The sequence below is a fragment of the Globicephala melas genome, chromosome 7, assembly GCF_963455315.2.
Source record: "Globicephala melas chromosome 7, mGloMel1.2, whole genome shotgun sequence".
Classification (NCBI taxonomy): domain Eukaryota; kingdom Metazoa; phylum Chordata; class Mammalia; order Artiodactyla; family Delphinidae; genus Globicephala; species Globicephala melas.
Genome location: NC_083320.1, coordinates 43,703,156 through 43,714,204, shown reverse-complemented (window position 1 = coordinate 43,714,204; position 11,049 = coordinate 43,703,156). Strand labels below are relative to the sequence as shown.

Below are 11,049 nucleotides of genomic sequence, written 5' to 3'. Positions count from 1 at the left end.
CTTGTGTAATGTTTCTCACCGTTAATGTTTGTCTGAAGTTGTTTGAATAGTACCTTGCTCTTTATAAGTCTTTCTGCTTTGCTGTTGGCTCTAAAATGTAGAGCCAGGTACACTTAAGCGTTCTTACCTCATAGAAAAGTATGGCATGTCTGTCCCTAAACTTTGAAGTTGCCATAACTAAAAGAAAGCAACTCTGTGTGTTTGTGTGTATGTGGTAATCTTTAAATCTGCTGTTTCCATGAGAAATTACAAAGGAGAAATAGATACAAGCTTTGAGAAACATGGATCTTTTTTCCTTTAATTTCCCTTTGACTAACTGAAGAAAGTATTTTCTAATGTGAAGTTTCAACCTAGAATCATTCTTTTCCCCATACAGTTGTGAGTGTTTTTCCTTGTTTGGTTTGGTTTTGCTTTGGGAGGCTGTGTGCTGTTCCTTCTGTTTCTCAAATCTTTGACCCCTTTGTTGTCACAAACAAAGTCAGGCACTGTATGGGCAGTTCCCAGAGACACAGAGTCCCCGAGGCACACTCATTGGGACCAATCAGAAAGAAGCCTTGTAATATTAAGGGCTGGGGATGTCCTTTAACCTTGTCCAGGTCATGTTTACATTCTCTGAGCTGTGTGGATTGACCGTGATGAATCCGACTCACAGTGATGAATTTCTTCAGCTTGGTTATTGGTATGAGCAGGATCTCGCCTCGGCTAATAGTGTGTTTAAAAACCACAGCCATTTATTCCCAGAAAGTTACCCTGTCAGGTCTTACCCATGAGTGGAGTTCCTAGACATCATGATTTAATCACTAAATAGTGTTAAGTGAATGTTGACTCAGTACAGAGTACGTATATAGGTTTTATTTTCAAATAAATTGTTAGGTTCTTCTTACATGCTAAGAAAAGTAGTTTCTTTTCTGTCTTTGCTTTTTGTCTGAGGTATATACCGAACATGATAAAATCCTAGTGGGTTTACTATTAATTTTGGTAATTACATGAATTTACACTTGTGTTTTCTTTCCTAAGTATTACAAGTTACTCATTACGTAAAAACCAATGGCTCACTTAACCTTAATTTTCTAGTTTTACGTACAAAAGCATCTTTTTTTTTTCTTCTTTAATGATGTGATGGAAGAAGAAAGCTCTTGTCGCATTGTTGGTCCCAAAAGCCTACTGGGGTTCCATCAGTTTGTGGTCATTTACCTCTTTTGGATTTTTATTCTGTCCATTAAAATGTATTAACTGCGTTTAGAAGATTCTGATAGTTGTAGTGAGATTATGCCCACATATTCAGGTAGAATGGATATGTTTCTTTTGGTGAGAGTTTCTGGAGCCCAGTTAGTGGTGGTTGAGATTTGGGGGTTTGAAAATGTAGTGATGGAAGTGTGAACTTTTCACTGGAAGAATACTATGCATTAGTTGATGAAGAGAAATCATCTTTGTACGAATTCAGTCTTTATGTTTTCCTTGTAGGATCATAAGGAGATACCTGTCTGGCCCTTATGTATGCACGCATGTTTTTCAGTATTCTGTGACTGTCTTATGGGAGTTTGTTTCTAGGAGTCAGCACTACCACAAAGATTGTAACTATTCTAAGAGAGTCAAAAGTGGATCGTCACAAATTTTTATATAGATTCATAATGAGGAAACAATTTTTAAAACAGCATGTCCAGTTTTGAACCATTTACTATTAGAACATTTCTGCAGTTTGGGCTCAGTTTTTCAGGGAAAAACCTATCTATCAGTCTAAACACACACGCACGCGCGCACACACACACACACACACACACACAGAGTAAATGATTTCTGATTTTGACCTTGGGTTCTGTCCTCTTTGGAAAGTGGCTTTCTCAGGCAAATAAGATAATGTTTACTATTTCCACTAAAAAAAGTAAATGTCTTTTGATTTGAAACCTCAAGACTTTGGAATTTACAAGCATATTTCTAGGCCAATTTATGTAATGATGATGACTAGATTTCTTTAACTAGAGATATAAATGTATTTTTAGGCTATATGCACCTTGCTGAATGTTTCAGCAGCCATGAGTAGGGTTGTGATCAAAATACATTGCAATTAATCATTTGTAGATTTGTAGATCATTACTATTCAATATTAGGCCATCACCTATGTTATGTGATTCAAATTTATTTACATTTTAAGGGACACACAAAAATCTACTCAAGCAACTCTGACTGCCCTGAAATTCTTAAAGTCAGTTTTGTCATGCACGTGCTATCTGGAAGGGGTAATAGATTAACCATTATTAGCCATTAATTACTACTTAATAGTAGCTAAGAATCCAAATGAGCTAGCCAGTCAGTCAGGGAAAGAAGGAAGTGCATGATGCAATTAGCAAGAGGAGGAACGTACAGACTTTCCTGGTGGGCACTGCAGGAAGACCCAGAGCAGACAGCAAGACGCCGGCTACCAACTGAGAACACTTGGGAGGTAGTACCTGTTAACATTTTGTCATTGGAGGGATAGCGATCAGCGTTATGAGAGGGAGGAAACCGCAGCTGGGGTGATCAGGGAAGCTGAATTTGAGCCAGCCAGTGAAGGATTTAGGATCGTGTTTATGTTTGTTTTGCTTCCTATCCTCTTCCTTGTTTCTGCCCACCTCTTTGTGCCATATTTGTTGATCCTGGATCCCCTGGCTCTCAGATCCTCTCCTTACCTTGCATGGCATGGTGCAGATTTCCACAGGCTGCTTTTTCTAGGACCCGGTCTGCTGGGTTCACCTCCTGCAGTGGTACTCAACCATTAGACTTCCTGGGAGAGCTTTTAAAACTCCTAATGCTCGTCCTGCACTTAGACCAATTACATCAGACTCTCTTGGGGTTCCCAGTCATTCCAGCCAAAACTGCTAACCACCAGACTGGTGAGAGGCACAGGTGGAGGATGAGAGGGAGGGAGGAAGGGAAAAAACCCTAGCTCTCCGTAGGTTTTTTTTTTTTTTAACATCTTTATTGGAGTATAATTGCTTTACAGTGGTGTGTTAGTTTCTGCTTTGTAACAAAGTGAATCAGTTATACATATACATATGTTTCCATATCTCTTCCCTCTTGGGTCTCCCTCCCTCCCACCCTCCCTATCCCACCCCTCCAGGTGGTCACAAAGCACCGAGCTGATCTCCCTGTGCTATGCGGCTGCCTCCCGCTAGCTATCTATTTTACGTTTGGTAGTGTATATATGTCCATGCCACTCTCTCGCTTTGTCACAGCTTACTCTGTGTGTGAGCTTTGGAGATTGTGCCCTCTAATCCTTTCATGTGGTTCTTGCCCTGGCCTCAGGTGGTTTCTTCACAGGCAGGTGTTGATCAGTACTCAGCTGGAGACTGCAGGGGAACCCTCTGCAGATCTTTGCACCCTCTCTCGATGTAGTTCCCTGCACTATGGTACTCAGCCCTGCTCCCAGACTCTCAGCCCTGCCTCCTCAACTCAGGAGTCCTCTGTACCCTGTCAGACGGCATCTCTGAGAGCTGCTGCCTCTCACCTATGGCTCTGCCCGCTGTGGGGGACCTTGAGCTCTAGTAACGTGGCCCTCACCCTTCATCCTTCGGACCTGGACCTCGTGGAGGCTGTCTGTGGCTTTCTCACCGTACTCTGGCTTCTTGGCTCTTCCGTCACCTATCTAACCAAGCCCCCGAATTAAGATCGGTGCCTGTTTCCCTGATTATATCCTAACTTATACACAATCCTTAACTGCTTAGAACTTCTGATGCCAATCGCCGCAGTGAAGGAATAGAATGGGAATAGAAAAACTCAATTCTTGATTTAAAAAAAAACCAAGATGGTGGACCTTAAACAACTTTTTTCCCTTCTCATGTCCTAATGGAGTGTTACTTCTTATTTAAAAATTGACTTTCACCACAATAGAAAAAAAATGTTAAGGCTTAATTTCTCATAGTAAATTTGAACTCATAGTAAATTTGAAATTATAATTTACACATAATCTAAAGGAGTATTACTCTGTGTTGTTTAAAAATCAAACCCCTGGATATTTGTTACGTTTAATTAAACAAACAGTTTATTTAGGCCTGGGGAGCCCCAGATTAATAGGATGCAAGGATGAGCACTAAAAGGGTGGGAGTTGGAAAAGCCAGGGAGATTGAAGGCCAGATGAGTGCTGGGATTAGGAAAAGGAGCTTTATTCTGGGTGCAGTAGGGAATTATAGCAAGGTTCAGAGCAGGGGAGGGCCACAGATTTTCATTTATTTGCAATGCAGTGGGTAACTTTGAAGCAGGGAGCCCACTGAGAAGGTTCTCAAAATCGTCTAAGTGAGAGGTGTTACAGTCCTGGTATGCAGCAGTAGCAACAGAAATTGAGGGAGGTAAAATCAGTGCAATGGTTTGATGTGGGAAGTGATGGTAGAGACCCCCATGTTTCAGCTTGGGTACAGTGGTTCCACTAAATCCTGTAGGAAATTCAAGAAGGAGATGCAGAATTGGGGAGAGGGTGGTGAGGCAATTAGAATCCAGTGTTGGGTGTGTTTAGCTTAAAAGTGGAACATCTAGACGGGAATGTCTAGATGACAGTCGACTATTATAAAACTTGAAGCTCAACAAAGAGGTTAGGATTGGGGGTACAGATTTGGGACAGTTAAAACCAGAAATATGGGTAAGATCAGCAAGGAGACCTTGTGGTGAAAGAAGAGACGTGGGCTAAGGAAAATCAATTATGATTGTCTCCAAGATATTATTCTGAGTTTCTGATCTTATTGAAATGTTAGTTTATGTTTTATTGCTTAAAGTAAGTATCCTAATGCTTATGAGGAATTGTGTTGTATGATACTTGCTGTACCTGTTTCCACATCTTGCTTCAGGAGCAAATGACTTTCTGAGCACCCCTCCAATGCCATTACCTGATCCAGGCGCCCTCTAGGAGTGTTTTATCAATGGACCTGAGACATAAGCAAGGGAGAGGGAAAAGTCAAGGGAGAGGAAATATAAGGAACAGAGATGGGAAGTAAGAAAATAGCGAGAGGAATCGCTGCTGTCTCCAGGGGAAGGTTTCTTCCTGTCCTTATTCATGAAAGGCAGTGTTACATAGTGGTTACAAGCATGGGCTGGGAGTCACGTTGCCTGGTTCAGAGCTTGGCTCTACCACTTGGAACCATGTGGTTTTGGACAAGTTATATTACTTTTTGTATCTCTGTTTTGTTACCTGTAAATAGGAGTATCATGAGTACTAACCTCTGATTTTTTTTATGGAGACTAAATGAGATAAAAACACAGCAATTGCTTAGAATAGTGACTTGCATATATTCGGAGTTCAGTTGGTTTTTTTATTATTACTTTGCCAATCTTCTGATACATTATGTTGCTTATGAGTACAAGACCCACTGGATCTGATAAAAATACAGTGACTTGGTATATTATCGGTTGTGTACAGATCATTAAGGCTGCAAAGTTGTTTGTGGCTTTCAAAATAAGTAATTCCTCCTCAAAAACATTTTGGTCAAATTGAGATCTTCTCCCCCCAATTTGTGATGACTGTAGATTGTTTATATTCTCTGTGCTATTTTTTAGGGCTTGGTGACTAGCTCTGTAATAGCTGGCATACAGAATGATTGTAATTGTAGCCATTATTATTTATATGTGGGTAGGTTTCTATTTTTTTCTATTCCTTTCCCACTTTGCCTTCAAAGATGTTGGTATTCATTTTTATAGGAAAAGTCTTTTAGAGCTATTTCAAGTATAGATTCTCATTATTAATCTGTAAGCTGTAGAGTCTCAAAAGTAGAAGAATTTATGATCAAGAGCTGAAAGGGCGTAATTTGGTTTTTATAGCCCCCTGGAAAGAACATCTTTGCTAAGAAATATATTACTATATTACATCATAGCTACCAGGCTGACTTGTTAATAACAGCATTACTGATAATTGAGCTATTCATAGTTCAGAATAAAAGGCCATTGTTGCAAGGTAGTGTAAGTGAATCCAGGGCTTTTAGTTATTGGTGTCATATTTGGTTTGTTTTCTCTTCCACCTTTGGTGGCTGCATTGAATGAGTTACTCACTGAGTTAAAGAGAGCAGGACTAACTCCGAACGAGCTGTAGCTTTTGTAGTTGCAGGTGGCCCCCCTCACCATCTCATGGGGCAAGGTGGGTAGTCCTTGAAGTGTGCCCCAGACAAGAGTAAAGATAGCTCCTACAAATTTTCATGACCTAGGTAACCACTGTGGAGACAAATTCAGTAGTCCATGGTAATGTGCAAGTTGGACATTTCCTATGGCTTGAAAATTGCATATTAAGATATATATACCTGCCTAGAGAAACCTTTATACACACACAGAAGGACATGTACAAGGATGCTTATTACCTGCTTACTGCAGCTTTCTAACAGTGAGAAAGAGAATTAGTCTAAATATCCATCAATTGGGGAGTGGATACATTCAATATGGTATAAGCATAAGATGGAATATTATGGAGAAGTTAAAAGGAATGGACTAGATCAATATGTCAACATGGAAAGCTCTCAAAAATATGTTGAATGGGAAAAAAACAAGTTTCAGAATGATACACACTTTGGTACACTTATGCAGATTTTAACAATGCATTTCAAAAGTTACACATATTTTTATGGATATACCTAATCGTATAGAAAAACATTTACATTTATAGAGGGAAAATGCATTCTGAATTCATATTAGTCTTAGTTTTCTGGACAGGACATAAAAAGAAGGGACTGGGATGGGGAACAAAGAGGACAAGGAAAGCCCCCACTTTATCTGTAACATTTTGTTTCTCTAAGGAAATATAGCAAAATATTCATAATTTCAATTCTTGGTGCTACATATATGTATTCCCTACCTTTTTTGGTATTTTATATTGGAAAATAGCTTGAAGCTTAGGTCTCCTTAACAGTGGATCAATATAATTAACCTCCCATAAAAAGACCAACTCTGTGTGTGTGTGTGTGTGTGTGTGTGTGTGTGTGTAGCTGTATATGTTTTAAAGAGACATACTGTATCCACATATATCAGGTAAACATTGAGATTTTGTGCCACTAATATGTATATTGCCCATATATTTTTCCCTAAGTAGCATAAATTTAAGTGATTAAAAGCCTACTTTACATAATTATCATGGCCTCAGGTCTTATTTCTTTCTCTTTAAAATGAAATCAGGTGCAAATTTATACTATCTCATTAGGAATTAGTGTCAGAATGTATGCAACAACCCTGATTTGGGTCATAATCATAATATTGATATTTCTTTATATATAAAAAGAAATCAGGGTACCAAAAAGCCAAGTGATATCCCAAAGATCATGAAGTTTATTGCTGACAGTGAGTTCAGGTATGAGAGTTTGCACCAGCTGTTTAATTATCTCAAGTCATAGTGTCAACTTACTGCCTTTTTTGTACAAGTCAAAAACCTAAGCAGCTAACTATATTTCTACTTATCCTTGGAGTATTTGGTAGACTGTAATTATATAATTTCATTAGGCTGCTTTGAAGAGTAGATAAGAAAAGAAGTATTCTTAGAGCTTACTTCATAGCATACCCCTCCAAAGCCTTTCCAGCTGGAAGGAAGAATACCACCCCATTCTTATTTCTCAAGTATTAATCATCTTTTCTCTGCCTTTTCTCTGCTGACAACAACATCTTTGAATAGTAATCTGTAGGCTGACAAACAGTAACTTGTTAACTTTTTCTTTCCTTTAGAAAGATAACATGTAGATGGAAGCGCAGACATTTTTGGAAAGTATCAACGTTAGGTTACGTTTGTCTGGGGACTGTATCTCTGGACCATGCTACTGTGTGTTGTGGACTGCTGAGTGCAGTGAGGACTCCTCAGCGATGGAGGGTTGGCATGGTTCTGGGTTACAACTGTGGATGTTGGCCAAGCATTTCACTCCTTTAAGGAGAAATGAACAAGAGCAGGAAGCAAATTGGTCCAGTTTTGACTCCAGTCACCTTCCCAAGCCCTGGTAGGAGTGTTGAGTAGTCTAGTAGCTATCCTGTTTCCTTATATTCTTCTTTTTGCCAGTTCACCTGTAAAGAGTGCACACCTGTTTGTGTGTGCATGTCTGTGTGTGTATGTGTGCATTTGACCTAGGTTCAAATCCCACACTTAACTGTATGTCTGACCTTGGGTAAGTCAGCAATTTAGCTTTGTTAAGCCTCAGATTCCTCATTAGTAAAGTGGTGGTAATAATTGTATGTAACTTCATAGCATTAAGATGAATGAGGTAATGCATAGCACATAGTAAGTGCTCCACTGTAAACAACAGGTAGTATTATCAATATTATTGTTATTATTAATTCACTCCTTCAACAAGTATTTATTAAGCACACACTAGGTGACAGACACTTTTCTAGGCCCTGGGGATATATGGAGTGTGTAATAAGATAGACAAAGGCTGGTCCTCATGGAACTAACCTATTGGGGTAGACAGTGAGCACTAAACAGATTATTTCATGGCTGATAATGATGAGTGATACATGGCAAAATTAATGCAGGATGAGTGTTCCCAGAACGACTGAGGAGAGGCAACTGTTTCGGCTTGACTCAGCCGGGCGGCGGCTTTCTAGGAGGAAGAGACACTGGAGCAGAGAGACATTTGAATAGAAGCCACCCAGTGAAGATGAGGAAGCCACAGGTGTGAATGGCCTAAGGAGAGAGTGAAGAATAATAGAAGTCAGCGAGGTGGGCAGGGCTTGTGCAAGGCCTCCAGGTCACACTGAGAGAGAGAATGTTTTTCTAAGAGAAGTGGGAAGCCATTGGTGAATGTGAGCAAGAGGTGACGTGAACACATTTCTACTTTGGTATTTCTTTAAAACACTTACATGGGTGGAGCATTTATTATTGTTTATCCTGCTCTAGTTTAGAAAAGTCCCATTTTACTTCATCCTCTGAGTTTCAGAGAAATTATCAGTTGTTCTATGAGTCATAAGCTGGTGACTCACGCACGACCTTTGTTGATTTAATGCCTTCAATCCCAGATGAAGATTTTGTTTTTTTAGCAACTTCAAAATTTCAGAATAGCCCTAGACTCTGGAAGATAAACAAAAGATAAAAATTTTAAATTAAAAAACCTCCAACCTTAACAAAAAATATAATTACAGTATAATTTTAATAATATAGGGGCTTCCCTGGTGGCGCAGTGGTTGAGAGGCCCTCAACGTGGGCCTCTCGCTGCTGTGGCCTCTCCCGTTGCGGAGCACAGGCTCTGGACGCGCAGGCTCAGCGGCCATGGCTCACGGGCCCAGCTGCTCCGCGGCACGTGGGATCTTCCCGGACCGGGGCACGAACCCGTGTCCCCTGCATCGGCAGGCGGACTCTCAACCACTGCGCCACCAGGGAAGCCCGATGGCTGTATCTTTAATGTTCTCTTGATGTTATTCACTCATAACTCAAGACCTTCATCCTACAGTGAGCCTCCATTCACCCTCAGAACTGTGGCCCCTGCGTTTCTGTGGGCCTGGAGAACCACAGTACCAGAGGGAATATGATGCCCAAAATAGCCTAATGGCTTAGGTGTGATTTTCTGTGCCTAGTGTTTATCTGTTAAGTACAGTGTAAACTGAGAAAGAAGTCAAGCCAAGACTATAACAGCAAAGAAATCATTGTTATTTTATTTAACACAAATGCCCGAGTGTAGGTTTGTTTTTGTTGCCTTACCTCAGGAATGCTACTAATAGGTGGACTATACTTTATTCCACAAAGAAGATTCTTGTATCTTTAATAGGGAACAATTTTATGCTCAGTTTCCTCATTAGGCTAAATCAGAAAATGATTGTTTCCATTTCCAATTTCTAGATCACCAATAAAAATAAATGGAAATAATATTGTAGGCTTTACAATTTATACAGTTTTCATAAATATTTTTATTGTTACAACCACCTTGCAAAACTGTTAAGTTTTCTTATATTCATTTTACAGTGGTTTGATGAGAGCCTGATATCCTCCATTGGTGGAAAGACCATGTTGACTCCCAGGGGGCCTGGGGTGGAGCCCCTGAGAACCTGCAGTCAGGGTTCATGGAGCCCCAGGGTCTGTTCCTAATTGTGTTAGAGAGTGTGGGTATTAGGGTAGAGAACTGTGTTGCTGTGGACTGAATTGTGTCCCCCCAAATACCCGACCCCCAATGTAATGGTATTTGGAGTTGGGACCTTTGGGAGATAATTAAGGTTAGATGACGCCATGAGCATGGGGTCCTCATGATGGGATTAGTGCCCTTATAAGAAATCACACTGGAGAGCTTGCTCTAGCTCTTGCTTTGAGCCATGTGAAGACAGAGTGAGAAGGTAGCCATATGCAAGCTAGGAAGAGGGTCCTCACTGGAAACTGACAGTGCTGGCACTCTGGTCTCAGACTTCCAGCCCCCAGAACTGTGAGAAAATGAATTTCTGTTGTTTAAGCCACCCAGAGCAGGCTGTGGCAGCCTGAGCAGACTAAGACATGTGCCTAAACAGATAGAGCAAGGAGAGCCTGAGGAGGGTATAGATGGCTGGGATTCCCAAAGATTCTAAGAGTCAGAGGACACTAGAGTAGGAGGGACCTGTGGCCCAGCATGGGGATGACAGTTAGAGTGGGTCTGGCAGTGGCAAACTTATTCTTCTGCTTGGGTACACATTCCTGGTAGCAGGTATACTGGTTGGTTGGTCAGAGCTACCATGTAAGCCTAGGAAGGAACAGATTTGCTAGGATTTGCCTAAGGTCCACCCTTCTGAGTGATGGAGTAGGGACTCAGCCCAGGGTGTCTGGCTTATAATTCCCATGCTCTTTTCAGTTTATCAAGAGCAATGTTGGTATTCATCAAAGTAGATGAAGACCAGTATCATTACTATTTCATTACTCAATCAAGTTACTATTAATTACTCTTACTCTTTCATTACTATTAAGTTATTATTAATAATTGAGTTATTCTTAGTTCTGTTAATGAGATTTTGTTAGAAACCTAACAATTTGTTTCAAGTACAGAGAGAATATTACAGCAAATCTCTGTGAAACAAGATGTTTAAGGTAGGGCGGCCATTAATATTTTTGTGTGTGAAAAAGAGCACCTTTTAAATTTCCCTGAGTTCCCGTCGAAGTCTTACACTCATGAT

The 11,049-nt window shown here is 40.4% G+C and overlaps 1 protein-coding gene across 3 annotated transcripts in view; it reads left to right on the top strand.

Annotated features, from left to right (window-relative positions):
• The window catches only part of MFSD6 (major facilitator superfamily domain containing 6), a 73,342-nt gene that overhangs the window by 27,914 nt on the left and 34,379 nt on the right, over positions 1-11,049 (top strand). The window lies entirely within an intron of this gene.